This window comes from Pelodiscus sinensis, chromosome 20 (assembly GCF_049634645.1).
Source record: "Pelodiscus sinensis isolate JC-2024 chromosome 20, ASM4963464v1, whole genome shotgun sequence".
In the NCBI taxonomy this organism is placed as follows: domain Eukaryota; kingdom Metazoa; phylum Chordata; order Testudines; family Trionychidae; genus Pelodiscus; species Pelodiscus sinensis.
The window spans coordinates 13,372,351-13,386,506 of record NC_134730.1 but is presented as its reverse complement, the minus strand read 5'-3'; the positions used below and the strand labels follow the sequence as shown (position 1 = coordinate 13,386,506).

The following is a 14,156-nucleotide window of genomic DNA, read 5'->3' as shown; positions in this document are numbered from 1 at the left end:
GGAGTGGCAGCGAGAAAGGCTGCAGGGAGAGAGAGACCTTCCCTGTGCTTGCAGCGCTGTGGCTCCAACTTGGGGGGAAAGGGGAAATAGCAGCACACAGAGCCCGTCCTCTCCCCCACCTCCACCCCCAGCCAGGCAGAGCCCGCCAGGAATGCAGCATGCAGGGGCTTTGGTGGCTACATCCCAGAGCCCCGGGCCTTGGCCTACAGTCCCCAAAACCCTTTTCATAATCCAGCCCTGTACACAAAGGGAGCATTTGTATTACTGGTGGGGACATGCTAGGAGAGAATCTATCCTGACTTGAGTTTGCAGGAACTGCAGCTGGGGGAAAAAATACTGGAATACACCTGGATGCCAACATGGCACCCTACATTTGTATAGGGTCACTTCCCAGAGCAGGAGCCTGCTTTCATTGGCCAGAGCCAGAGAGAAGGCAGGGAGAATGGATCCGTTTAAAACAAGGCCCTCTGCTCTTAACACTCCCCAGGCGGTGAGGTAGAGGGTTTACTGTGGGATGGTGGCATACCGCTGACCTGAAAGGAAGCCAAGGAAGCCATAATGGTTCTCCATCTCTAGGGCTGGTTTCTGGGTGGCTTTGCTCTGTGGGGTTAATATACGGGACTGGAAGGCTTTTGTGGCCTAAGCTGGTTCTTCCTCAGATCTTTGGGGATGCCCCAGGCGAGCCATGTGGAATTGGTTCCCCCGCAGAGGCTGAGACAGAGGAAGCCGGGCTGAGCAGCCCTTCTGAAAGGCTTCTGCACTCGCCTGAGCTGTTATTTGCACATGAAGGCTGTTGCCCAGATGCTGTGACCACACAGCGAGATGCGGTTGGGGGGTTTTGACATAGAGCCCAGGGAAAGAGGAACAGGAAGTTTGGGCATCAGAGGGCAGCTCTCTCTTGACATCAGGGGCTGCTGCTTCGTGAGGCCTGTTCAGCTCCTTCCTCCCTTCGAGAGCGCAGAGAAGCTCGATACAGCTGTGGGGTGGCAGCAGACCAGAGGAGCTAAGGGCACTTTGTAAGGGAGGGAGGAGGGGTGCCTGGAGAACATTAGGACGTGAAGAGGTAACGTGATCCTGAGAGACTTGTGCGCCCACATACGCTCACCAGCTCTAGGCACACCTACGTATTTTCTTGCATTGATACGATCGAGCTCCCCCCTCAAACTCCTATTGACTCTGCCACCCAGGGGATCTGGTCCTGGACCCAATGAGACCAATATGGTCTCTCTTTTCTTCCATCCACATGCAGAATAAATTGTGTTACGTGCACAGAGGCATGGTTGGATGTGCACGATCAGTAGAACCACATGCAACTGGGTGGCATATGAATCTCTTCCGGGTGGCCGTCCAAGTACTCAGCATACAGGGTACGCTGGCTGGGACTCCTTCCCTGCTCTTCATTGTCACTAGCTCAGGCCCTGCACATGCCTAACACACTCCCAGGATTGGTCCTGAGAGGTGCCAGGCACCTTCTGCAAGTCACTGTCAAAACTCCGGGGGAGCTGAGGATGCTTAGCCCTGGTCTCTATGGGTGCTGAGGCATTACACTGCTCAGCCCTACAAGCCCTAGGCAGTTTGCAGGGCTGAGTCTCAAGAGTGACTTACAGAGTCGGGACCCCACATCCATGAATCTCCCTTGCCCAGAGATCCCAGCTGGTCTCTGGCCCCAAAGTGCTGGCTAGGACTTCAATCAGAGCTTGTATTTCCCTGGTGCTCAGGGGTAACAACAATCCGCTGGGTCAGATCCCCCCCACCCTCATCACTTCGGGGTTTGCTGCTTCTTGGACCCCACAGAGAAGCCATGAAGCCAATTGTCACTTCACTTGAACTGATGTAATTCAGGAGTAATTCTAACAGTCATTGGAGTTAAGCCAGTGTCAAACTGGCCTGAAGGCAGAATCAGAGCCTAGGAGCTCTCTCCTTAGCTTGTGGAAATTGGCATTGTTCAAGGGCGGTGGGTATTTTAGGCGGGGGAAGGTAGTGCCTTCCCAAACCACCAGGATGACCCCACCCAGACTCCATCCCCAGAATGCCTACAGAAGGCAGTATAGTAAGAGAGAGGTAGCCGTGTTAGTCTGATCTTGGTAAAATAAAAGGAAAAAATATGTTGCACTTTAAAGACTAACAAGATAGTTTATTAGGTGATGAGCTTTTGTGGGCCAGATTCACTTCTTCAGATCATATTCTGAAAGAGAATTGGCATGACCATATATAACAAAGGAATACAATAAAGAAAGTGAATACATTATAAACTAACAAATCAGATTTTAGAACAGAAGGTGGGGCGAGGGAGACGGAAGGAGGAAATAGTGTATTGTAAATCAAAGGGTGGCTAATCTGGAGTTAATAGGACTATCAATAGGTGGGGAGGCTGTCTTTGTAATGTGTAAGGTAATTAGCATCTTTATTAAGGCCCATTCGTAACGTGTCGAATTTAAGCATGAATGAAAGTTCTGAAGTGTCTCTCTCTAATCTGGTGTTAAAGTCTCCTTGAAGTAAAAGACGCAGGTTGCCAGGTCTTCCAGGGAATGCCCAGGTAGATTAAAATGTAGACTAACAGGTTTTTCTTTGTGAAATTGTCGGATGTCTGATTCTTTGGCGACGTGACTGAGCAGTCTGTCCAATATACATTGCAGAGGGACATTGCTGGCACATGACAAACAGCTGGCTAAGCCAGAGCTCTGCCATTATAGCCTGGCTGAAAAGGCCAATTACAGCCAGCTGAGCAAGCTCAGGCCTGACGGGCTAATGGAAGCAGGTTTGGGCCTCATGAGCCACAGGGCTATATAAGGCAGCCAGAGGGGAAGTGAAAGGGCAGGAGTTGGGGTTAGTCTGAGTGTGCACCCAAGTTAGATGGTGAGGCTGGCTACTAGAAACCTAGAGCTCTGTAAATAGAAGCTGGTGGGAAATTGGCACTGACATAAAAGGGACAGGTGACTGCACCAGAAAGGGTCTCCAGCTGATTTGTGGACAAAGAAGGTTTCCTAGGGAGAGAATCCTGAGCAAGGACCTTGCCACAAGGTGAACTGGGACCAGGGAGGCTGGGGCTGCTCACCCTCCCCATAATGCTAGGGGTGTACCTTTGTTCCTGGGGGGGCAGGGCTTGGGCAGCAGGGGTGAGGGTGTGGTCAGGGGATGTTGGGACTTGAACTGTCTAGACTTGAATTGGGGCCTGGACTGGAAACCACAGTTCTGCATGCCACAGGCAACTGCCCTAGTCCCTAAGCTACTGCCTTTACCCACCCCCATGGCATTGTTCCATTGACTTCAACACTGTTCAGTGGGGTCCAGGCATGCAACAAAAGCACCCAGCTGTAGGTACGTGGGGAAAAGGGGCTTCCTGAGTCCCTGGCTGGGAGATGCTAACAAACAATTCTCTCTGATTCCTACAGACTATCCTGGTTGGAGACAGTGGAGTGGGGAAGACGTCACTGCTGGTTCAGTTTGACCAGGGCAAGTTCATTCCAGGCTCTTTCTCTGCCACCGTGGGCATCGGATTCACGGTAAGGGCTGAATCTTTGGCTACTGCTTTTCTGCAGCACAGGGTTCATCCAGAGAAGGGGTATGGACTATTCTAAAAAACGGAATATCGGACTTAACGTGGCAGCACATAAGTCTGAGGATAGTCGCTGATCAGTAGCAGCACCGGCAAATGCGGCACATGAAGGTAACTCTGATGTTACAGGATATTGAAATCACATGTCAACGTCAGTGGCATTAAGTGAAGTAAAGCCTGGGGTTTGTTTCCATTTGCCTCATCGAATAGCAGCATGGTGCTCCCATGTGAGCAAACTGATCCAGATTCAGTAGTATGGTCCGGTAGCTCCGCATTGCTCTGGCAAAATAGCACCATAAACCCAGCTTTGGCATTTCCCAGGCCCAGACCTGCAAATGCAGCACATGCGTTCTTGCCTAGCTCAGGGGCAGCCTTTTCTCTGTTCATATTTACAGCATCAATGTGCCATTGCCCTCTGACTGGCAGGCCCGGCTCAGCCTTCCTTGCACCCGCAAGGATGCAGGGTCTGGTGTTCTGGGACCTTGCTGGACCACCAAGTGATCCCTGGAAATACCCAAGAGCTGAGCGTGACTCTGAAGGATGCTTTTCTGGGCTGGTGCCTCTGGAGCCCCCAGCAGCGGCTCTGTGTGACCTGAGTGCAGCCAGCAGGCAGATACAGCCCCTCTGCACAGACAGAAAACACCCTTGTGCCTGTTCTCTCTGTGGGGCCGGGGCCGAGAGGCAGCCCCTCTGCATTAGAAACACATGCTGATAGAAAGCTCCCTCCTATTGTGACCTACTTCTGTTCCCAGAGCGACTCTCTTGGGATCTGTTACCTGCCTCTCTGCTGCACCTACAAGTGGGAGTCTAGGGCTTTATGCAGCCTGCTTAATCCTTTGAATCAGTGAGCCGTGGACACTTCTGCTCAAGGCCCTGGAAGGCTGAATTGCTCCCATTACCTTGCAAGTCTGAGAAGGACGGGCGTCTCCCCGATGGCTCTGTGTTCATCTGGAGAACCATGCTTGGTCCATCCCCTTATTCCCTTCCATGAGGAGAGGATAGAGCTGTCTCGGAGTCAGGCAGCAATTAATAACAGGGATTTCCTTCCCAAATGGGGTGAAGAACCGAGGGAATAATGGTAATTGGCTACTAACAACCTCCTGTCAGCTGGGTCTCTGAGATGAGGAATGATGTGGAGGTGCAGGAAATGCCTAGCAGCTGAGTGGAGTAAGGCTGCCCTCTGGTGGTAGTATGTGGTGGTGTAGCTATGTCCCTCCCAGAATATTAGACTTTACCTACACTTGCAATTGATCCACACAACTTTGTTATTCACAGGGAGCGTAACCCTCCCCTCCCCCAATGGCAAAACTTTTGCCTTGGCAAGTGCGAGCGCGGCGTTGTCGACAGGAGCGCTCTCCGGCCAACAGTGTGGAAGCTGCTTGTGAGGCCTAGAAGTCTGTTGTCGGCAAATATTCCGTGGACACAGCCTTGTCGCTATGAGCTGCATAGAAGTGGGCTCTAGCCCAGGGATGGGTAAAGGGGCCTTCACGGGCTGGGTGCAGCCTGCTAAAGCAGATGGATTCAGTCCACAGATGCCCTGACACTCCCCCACCCTCAGGCCAATCAGGGCCTGGGGGAGGGAGGGGTGTACAGTCTCTCTCACTCTGCAAGTGCCCTGCACCCCTTGAAAGGCAGGGGCAGGGAGCGAGAGACTTTGCATGCTCCTTCTGCGTGCTCCTGATTGGCTTGGGGGTGAGAAGTGCGTGAAGTCTCCTTCTGCCCTGCAAGGGGCACACAGCGCTTTGAGTGAAAGTGTCACATGCTCCTTGCAGGGTGGGGCAGGAAGCTCATGGGTCTTTCAGGTGCCTAGAGGGAACTGCCAGCTGTTCAGAACAGCTGGTAGTTGTCTCTAAGTGGGGGGGGGGGGGGCAAAGACTTCACATGCTCCTCCACCCCCCCAGGCTAATCAGGGTCCTGGGCCCACCCCTTTGGCCAGAGGCCCTTCACCTTTCAGAGTGGCTAAGGGCCACTTCAAAAATTAGTAAAGTGCCCCCCCTAAAATTATTGCTCACCCCTGTTCTAGCCCATGAAAGCTTCTTCCCAAATAAATGTTAGTCTTTATAGTGCCACAGGCAATGTTCTCTCTAATCTTTTCCATCCATGTGCAGAATAAATTTTACGTGCACTGAGGCACATGTGCACCACTAGTAGAAACAAAAACCTAGTGGTGGGTGCTCTGCTAATCAGCTAGGCAGCATTGGAATCTCTCCTGTGTGGCTGCACAACCACACAGCTTACAGGGAACGCTGGCCATAGGACTCCTCGTTCTTTGCTGAAACAGACTAACACAGTTACCCCCCAAAACTTGTCTCCTGTGTCTAGACTACAGGTTTTCTTCGAAAAAACTTCACCTGTGTCTAGACTGCAGTCGTGTTCTTTCGAAAGTAAATGGAAAAAATGTGGCGCATTTTTTTTCGATCATGGTAAACCTCATTTTACAAGGAATAACGCCTTTTTTCGAAAGTACTCTTTTGAAACACGGCACTATGTAATGCAAACTGTGCTTTTTTTCGAAAGAGCGTCTAGACTCTTTCGAAAAAGCGGCTCGCTTTTTAGAAAAATCTGCTTGTAGTCTACATGGTCTCTTTCGAAAGAGGGTTTTTCAAAAAATTAAGCCTCTTTCAAAAGAGGCTTGTAGTCTAGATGTAGCCTAGTGTTGGTGAGAACTAAGGAGAAGTCAATTTGCATGAGGCTTTGCAGAGCAGGTAACTTGCTGACCTTTTTGTTTCCTGGAAAGAATATGGAGAGAGTTCAGTGGCCTGTCACACACTTCCAAAATGCAAATCAGAAGAGCAGATGGGTTTGGCTGATAACATGTTCCTGTTTGGCCCAGCCGAGGAGCACAATAGCTATGTAAATTCTCCACCCTGTGCTCCTTTGTTGCAATGGAACAAAGACAAACATCTCTCCTTCCTGCCAAAGACACTCTGTGTTCCTTTCTTCACCTGCTATTGTGTCACCACAAAGCAGCAGAGGTAGCATTTACATGGCATAAAACTAGAGATCCAAATCCTATCTGCATCAGCATGCCCTCTAAATCCGTGGTTCCCAACTTTTTTTATACCGCAGACTGGCAAACCCATTCACAAACTTTTGCAGGCTGGTAACCTTTCATTTGCATATTTGCTACCTCATATCTGCTGCCCCCTGAGACAGAAGCACCAGCTGCGCCACACCTGGATCCATAACCACTGACCCACTGCGACCTGCCCCCTCTTGCCCTTTGACCTCTAACTCCTGCCCTCCCTCAACCCCAGTCCTTCTCCCTTTAACCCCCAGCCCCGACCCAGCCCCCTGCTCCCCAGTGCCTGATACCCTTTGACGGTGCTTTTTTTGTTTATTTAGAAAAAAAAATAAAAGGTGCCAGTACTCCAGGGGAAAAGTTGTTGAGCAAAAAAAAAAAAAGAGGACAGTGGGGCCAGCATTGCCCTTTTAAGAGACACAGCCCAGTTGACTGCTGACCATTTTCATTAGTGGTGCCGGTATGCTCTTCTTTCCAGGTAAGCTCTGACTGGAGGTTCCAGTACTGCATACTAGGCAGTACCATCACAAAAAAGCACTGCCCTTTGACCCCCAACATTATGCCCTTCACTTTGACCCTTTAACCTCTGGCCCCTACAGCCCATGCCAACCCCCTCTTGCCCCGTGATCCCACCATGCCTTCACCCAACACCCCTTTGCCTTTGACCCCAACTCACCCCCACACTCCCCAGAGTGAGGCTGCCCTCTCTAGGGAGCATGGCTACTAGTGTCATGCAGGCAGGGGGAGCAGACAATGGCAGTGTACACGCTCCCTCCTCCTTCGCAGTCCCTCCCTCCCCAAGTGCGTGTTGTGCTCCCATAGATAGAGGTGGGGGAGAGGAAAGTGTGGAATCCCATCTGGGCTGCCATTTTACCTGGATGGGAGGGGGGGAGAGAGGGCGGCGCCTCCTGCTCTGGGTCCTCCTGCTGCCACCTCAGCCCCAGAGCCTCCGCTGGGCAAAATCAGCTGCCATGGCTGACGCAGCTGAAGCTGGCTGCTGTGCAGCAGCTCAGAGCTGCCACAAACAGCTGGCTTCAGCTACGGCAGCCGCTGCAGCCCGGTAGCCAATGATTTGCAGTCCAGCACCAGTCTGCGGACCAGCAGTTGGAAACCGCTGCTCCAAATCTAAGCCAGTCAGAGGGTTCGAATACATTCATTATAGATCTGGGCAAGTCATTCAGATGTGGCTGTAGATCCAAACGGCTCCGGAGTTTTGAGGGACATCTCTCCTTTTCAGTGTGATTGGCCATCCTCACCCTCTCTTAGAATCCTAGGGCTGGAAGAGACCTCAGGAGGCCAACTGCTTGCTAAAAGCCACACCAATCTCAACTAAATCATCCCAACCAGGGCTTTGTCAAGCTGGAACTTAAAAACCTCGAGGGATAGAGATTCCACCACCTCCCTAGGTAACCCATTCCAGTGCTTCCCCACCCTCCTAGGGAAATAGTTTATCCTAATATCCAACCTAGACCTCCCCTAATGTAACTTGAGACCATTGCTCCTTGTTCTGCCATCCATCACTACTTAGAAGAGCCTCTCTCCATCCTCTCTGGAACCCCCCTGCAGAGAGGTGAAGGCTGCTATCAAATCCCCCCTCACTCTTCTCTTCTGTAGACTAAAGAAGCCCAAATCCCTCAGCCTCGCTTCATAAGTCATGTGTTACAGCGCCTTAATTTTTGTTGCCCTCCACCAGACTTTCTCCAGTGCACTCACATCCTTTCTGTGAGGAGGGGCCCACAGAATAACTCCTGGAACTGATGTGCAGAATGCACTGTTCTTCTCTCCTCTCCCTCCACCTCCCAGCTGCAGCATGGAGCCCACCCACCACTGAAATACAGCCCTCCTGGGATGGCATGTGGCAACTCTTTAACAGCAGCTCTCCGTTCAGGACATAAAGTTAGGAACAGATGATTCACTTGACACTGCAGGAGGATTTCAGGCCTGTAGAACATAATTATCATCCAGAGTTGTGAACAGAATAATTGTTCTTGGTATGATTAAAGCCTTACTTATTACAGCACCTACTAGGAGCTTTTAGTCTCAGCGCATTTTAAATACATCCACCCAAAGGATCTCAGTTGTGTTCAGTTTCCTGGCCTGTGAGTTCATACTCCATGGGCATATTCTTCTGTACAGTTACCGAAACTGGAAATACAGGTTCTGAAACTCTTTTGTTTTAGCCAAGACTTTCCTCTGCCCCTCAGGAGAGAACTCAGGCTATGTCTACACTGGAAAGGTTTGGCGACGAAAGTCCTGTCGACATGCAAAAGTTACCAAAACTGAAAACTTGTGAAACCCATTTTTCTGCCAACCCACTGTGGTCATTTCATGGTCACATTGTTAGCTCCCCTGTCGACAGAGCAAAGCAATGTGGGTTAGCTTCTCACTGTGCCTGGCCTCCCCTTCAGACACTAAGTGCGGAGGGAACGCATAACGTAGTGCTAGGCATTTTGGAAATGTGAAAAATTTCCCATCAGCCACCTCTTCCCTGCCCTCCCTGGGTGCCCAGCTTACTTTTGCGCCCACATCATGTTCAATGTGCTGAGGACAGCACGCATTGCAGCAGAGCTACTTCTGCACTTACCAGCAGAGAACGGAGACAGTTGCTGAAAGTCCTCACAAACCTTGGGATTTGAGAACAATTAAACATAAACATAAGAACGGCCATACTGGGTCAGACCAAAGGTCCATTTGCCCAGTATCCTGTCTGCCAACAGTGGCCAATACCAGATGCCCCAGAGGGAGGGAACACAACAGGTAAGCATCACATGATCCCTCCCCAATCACCCGTTTCTAGACAAACAGAGGCTAGGGACACCATTCCTACCCATCCTGGCTAAAAGCCATTGATGGATCTAACTTCCATGAATCTTTCTAGCTCTTTTTTGAACCCTGTTAAAGTCCTAGTCTTCACCACATCCTCTGGCAAGGAGTTCCACAGGTTGACTGTGCGCTGAGTGAAGAAAAACTTTTGTTTGTTTTAAACCTGTTGCCTATTTCATTTGGTGACCCCAAGTTTTTATATTGTGGAAATAAGTAAATAACTTTTCCTTATTCACTTTTTCCACACCACTCATGATTTTATAAACCTCTACCATATTCCCCCCCTTCCTCTTTTCTAAGATGAGAAGTCTTTTTAATCTCTCTTCACATGGGACCCGTTCCAAACCCCTAATCACTTTTGCTGCTCTTTTCTGAACCTTTTCCAATTCCTCACTGCCTGGTTGGTACACTGGTTGTCACCAGATTGAGTCCCTCCTCCTTGTCCACTTACATCTCTTCAGTAACTTCTGTCTCCAGGATAACTGCTGTTTCTGACTCTGCTATGGGAAGTATCCCCGCTGGGTGTGGACATGGGGTCTCCACCCGGGATTGCATCCAGTTCTTTATAAAAACGGCACGTTGTGGGTGCAGCTCACACCCGCTGTTTGCCGCCTTCACCTTCTGTTAAGTCTGCCGGAGCAGGAGAGTGTTTTGCGCAATAGCCACCCCCGTGTCCCTGAGAATGCCATGAGGACACCAGGAAATGGATTTTAAGTTCTCAGGGTTTGCAGGTAGGAAGTGCATATCTGTTTGCCTGTTTACATGGCTGCAGAGAAGTGGAGTTCAACGCACAGGCCAGAGTGACTAACTGGGCATTGTGGGAAATATGCTAGAGATCAATAAATTTGGCAGACTGTAGTACACACTGCATGACTGTCAATAGTAGAGGAAGGGAGGAGAAAAAAGCCTCTTGTGGGAGTTTTGTTGCCAAAATGGAACATTTGTCGCAACTTTTGTCATGTCGCAATGTGAATGCTCTCCGGCTTTGTCACCAAAAACCCAAACAAAAAACCTTGTCAGTGAAAACTAGGCCTCGGAGACCATGGAGAACACAGTCGCTGAAACACCTGCATGGAGCATATCTCTGCCATCTCCCCTCTGCGTTTGCATGCATCGTTTAATTTATAGACCTGTAAAAGCATAATCGCCGTATGTTGGAGACAAGTCCTGATTTTGGTCTCAGTCCTACTAGTTTTACATGTTGAAATCCATTGACTTCATAGAAATTACTCCATATGTGCACTGGGGCAGAATCAGGCCCACTGTTTTCAGTGACTTACCCCAGCACTGGTGAGGGAAGAATGTGTCCCCAGTTTTGTCCTCACATTATGTAGATTGACTTAAATGGAACTACACCAATTTATGTCAACTGAGGATCTGCCCCTGCATGGCTGTGGCATTGTTATAGTGAGGGGCAGTGCTTAATAATTACTGTGTAGGTGATTCTGTACAAAGGGCACTGCCTGAAATACATTGGCATGGTGGTTTGTTTGAGTAACATAACACGCTCTGTCATACAAAGAGGAAAACATTCCTGGCTCCTCCACACACAAACCCCACACCCCTCATTAGATGAGATCTGAATTAGACCCGAGAAGTGTTATAGGATCATATTTACCCTTTTCCCTTTGAGCCTGAATGTCTTGCCAGACATTGCAACCTGCTCTTAGTCTGTGGTGGCCAGGGTGCAGGCTGGAGATAAGTCCTGACAGTTGGGGATTGAGGGTAGAATCACTGAACTTGGTAACACTGGGCATTTAGTTTAACAGAGGTAGAATGGTCAGAACACAAATGGGAGACCTGGAGTGTGTTCGAGGCTCTGTCAAAGGCTGTGGCTTTGTCTTTAACAGCCGCAGCGGCACTTTAAACTGCAAGTGTGGCCACAGCACTAGTGGTGGGAGAGAGCTCTTTCCCAGCGCTCTTTGTAAACCACTTCTGCAAGGGGAGTAGCTAACAGTTCAGGGAGCGCAGCACGCAGTATGGTAGCCTGGTTCACACTGGTGTTTTACAGCTACCTTGCTGCGCTCTGGGGGAAGGGTATCTTTTCACACCTCTGCACCAGAAAGTTACAGTGCTATAAAGTGCCAGTGTAGACTTGTGTGTAGCCTCAGACAAGTCACTAATTTCTTTGTGACTGTTTCCCCAGATGTAAAATTATGAATCGCTGTTAATTACAGCTAGATGCTGTACAAACGGTAGACATACAGGATGCGTCTACATTACAGCGCTTAACTCAAAATAAGCTACGCAAATAGAGCTACGTCAATCTTATTTTGAAATAGGGTGTGTCTACACAGGACTTATTTTGAAATAGAGCACTCTTCCTCTGACTTCCCTTATTCCTCGTACAATGAGTGTTACAGGAGTCAGAGTAAGAAGTCCTCCAGCTTGACAGTATTTTGACACTATTTCAAAATAACTGCTGGCTGTGTAGACATGGACTAAGTTATTTTGGAATAGTGCGGCTTATTTTGAAATAGTGTTGCAGTGTAGACTTACCCACACAGTCCCTGCCCCAAAGAGCCTGCAGTATAATCAGACAAGTTTAGACCAAGGATAAGAGGAAGGGATGTGAGCCAGATACTGTGTGATTGGAATGAATGTTACATGACATTTGCTCACAGTCGAAGTCACATTTGGCAACTTTACCCCTCAGTCCTAGCGATTTTTTTTTTTTCCGTGAGGCTTGAAAATGTCCAGATTTCAGACTGCTCCCAAACCAGATTTCCACTCAGTAAGAAAAGTCTTGCCTGGATTCTATGTAGTGCAGGTGAGGAATGACCAGCCCTGTGTCAAATTCTCTGATGGGCACACTCACCTCAGGTCCAAGAGACAGGAGCTCAGGGCTGGCCTTACCATGAGGTGAACTGAGGTGGCCACCTCAGGTGACAGACTGGTCCAAGCGAGGGGACATGGGGGCATCATTTGAGCTCCCCGCCTCACGTGCCAAAATGTTGTGGGCCAGCCCTGCAGGAGCTAGCTGGAACCCTCGGGTTACATGATATGAGAAATTGGTCCTTTGTTAGTGGTTTGTTTTTCTTCCCCTAATGATGAGCCCCATGGGATGTTACCACCCCATTCTCCAGCTAAGTGCTCTATTGCTGATTTATGAAGGGAACGAAAGCACTTTTCACTGCTATGATTATACAACCAGAGCGACCAGCAAGATGCAAGATTAATGCATCAACTGATGTTTATATGACCCTCTCCACTCCTCCCCTTGCCTTCAGTGCCCTGCTGGGAAGTTTCCCTCCCATTCACTCTTTCCTATAAGATGAAGTAGAACTTCACCATCTTTCTTAAATATCCTTTTAAATGAGTGAGGTTGCCTGAAAGCATAGGGTTAAAAGACTGGGGTAAGGGTGAAAACCGAGTTGTTCCATTGCCCCCGTTATTCCAGACAGTGCTCAGGCAGGTGGGGAGCATGGAGTGGAGAGGAGCTGGCCTAAATCAAAGGCTGTTTGGATTTCACTGTGCTCCACCAGCCTGGAGAAGGTCTGCTATCATGGTGGTGTGACATGCTTCTTTGCTGTCTGTGGTGGGGGTACCTTGGAGGGAAGGCAGCAGATCACCTATGAATGGTCATAAAGTTGTCATCAAGCAGTCACTAACTCTTTGGGTTCAGTTATTGAGTCCTGGGGGAATGCTGCAATTTTACTATGATTCCAAATGCAACAATCATAGAATTTCCCCCTGACCCCCAATTTCATTGTATGATGTTAGGGTGAGGTTGGCCTCATTTTGCTCCTCCACAAGTCTCTAATGATCACTGAAAGGTGTGTGGGTTAATATGTTTAGTGCTACCGCCATGCATGGCACTTTAGAAAGTTAGCGTTCAGGCAGGTTTCAGCCCCAAACAGATTACTATTTAAAGTGGAGAGAGGCAAACAATGGCTGGGCCCTCAGGATGGGAGTAGACAGTCGTAACTGATCAATGAAATACTCTCTCTTCTAGGTGCCCATCACCATAGTATCTGAGCACCTCTGCAGAATACCACCTGACAGCAGCAGTGGGTTTTAATGAAAGACTTGAAGGAAGTGGTGTGGTGGATGGGCAGAAAGACACTATCTAATCCAAGGGGGCACTGGGAAATAAAACAGGAAGTTAAGAGTGGGGGGGGGGGTAATGAAACAGTGTTTAGGGGCAAGGCAGAGCACACAGGGCTGGACAGGTTCGTAACTCAAGAGAATCTGCAGGCTCATGTCCCTCTTGGCAGCTCTGCAGAATGAGCAGAGGGGGAGCTCTCCAAACTTGGGAAAATTCAGCAATGGACACAGGCGTGCCCCCCTGCCAGCCCACAGCTCTGGGTGTTTCAGAGCCCAAGGGTGGTTTCAGCCCATTCTGGGCAGATGGGATTGGATCTGAATTAGAATCCAGGTCTTTGGTTTTAGTTCATGCCCCTCTGGCGTCTGCTTAATTTGAGCCTGGGCTGCCCAGAGCTGAGCCCCTGAAACTCTGGGCTTGCTGCATCCGTTATAAATGCTTGAGCTGGGCCCTGTTGTCATCACAAATTAAGCCCAGTCTCTAGTGTATATGGGTTGATGACATAGCTCTGAGGACAAACCAAAAAGTATATTAGTCCTCCTGAAGGCAGCAGCCTGTGTGATCTGAAGGCTTCCCCTATGTCCTCTTCCACCCAGGTAGCTGGATATACCCAGGCCAATGTATGTCCATACAGACATGCCCAGGCCAGTGCATTGCCAGGCCCTGCTCTATGTCCCTCCACTCCAGGTGAGCCAGCAGCTAGCCCCCTT

The 14,156-nt window shown here is 49.6% G+C and overlaps 1 long non-coding RNA gene across 1 annotated transcript; it reads left to right on the top strand.

The window, feature by feature from the left end:
• Positions 1-2,835: 2,835 nt before the first annotated feature.
• LOC142819105 (uncharacterized) lies at positions 2,836-5,594 on the top strand. Its single transcript, XR_012896819.1, has 3 exons — positions 2,836-3,021; positions 3,393-3,503; positions 4,832-5,594. It is a non-coding gene; the product is annotated as an uncharacterized LOC142819105 (long non-coding RNA).
• Positions 5,595-14,156: the final 8,562 nt, after the last annotated feature.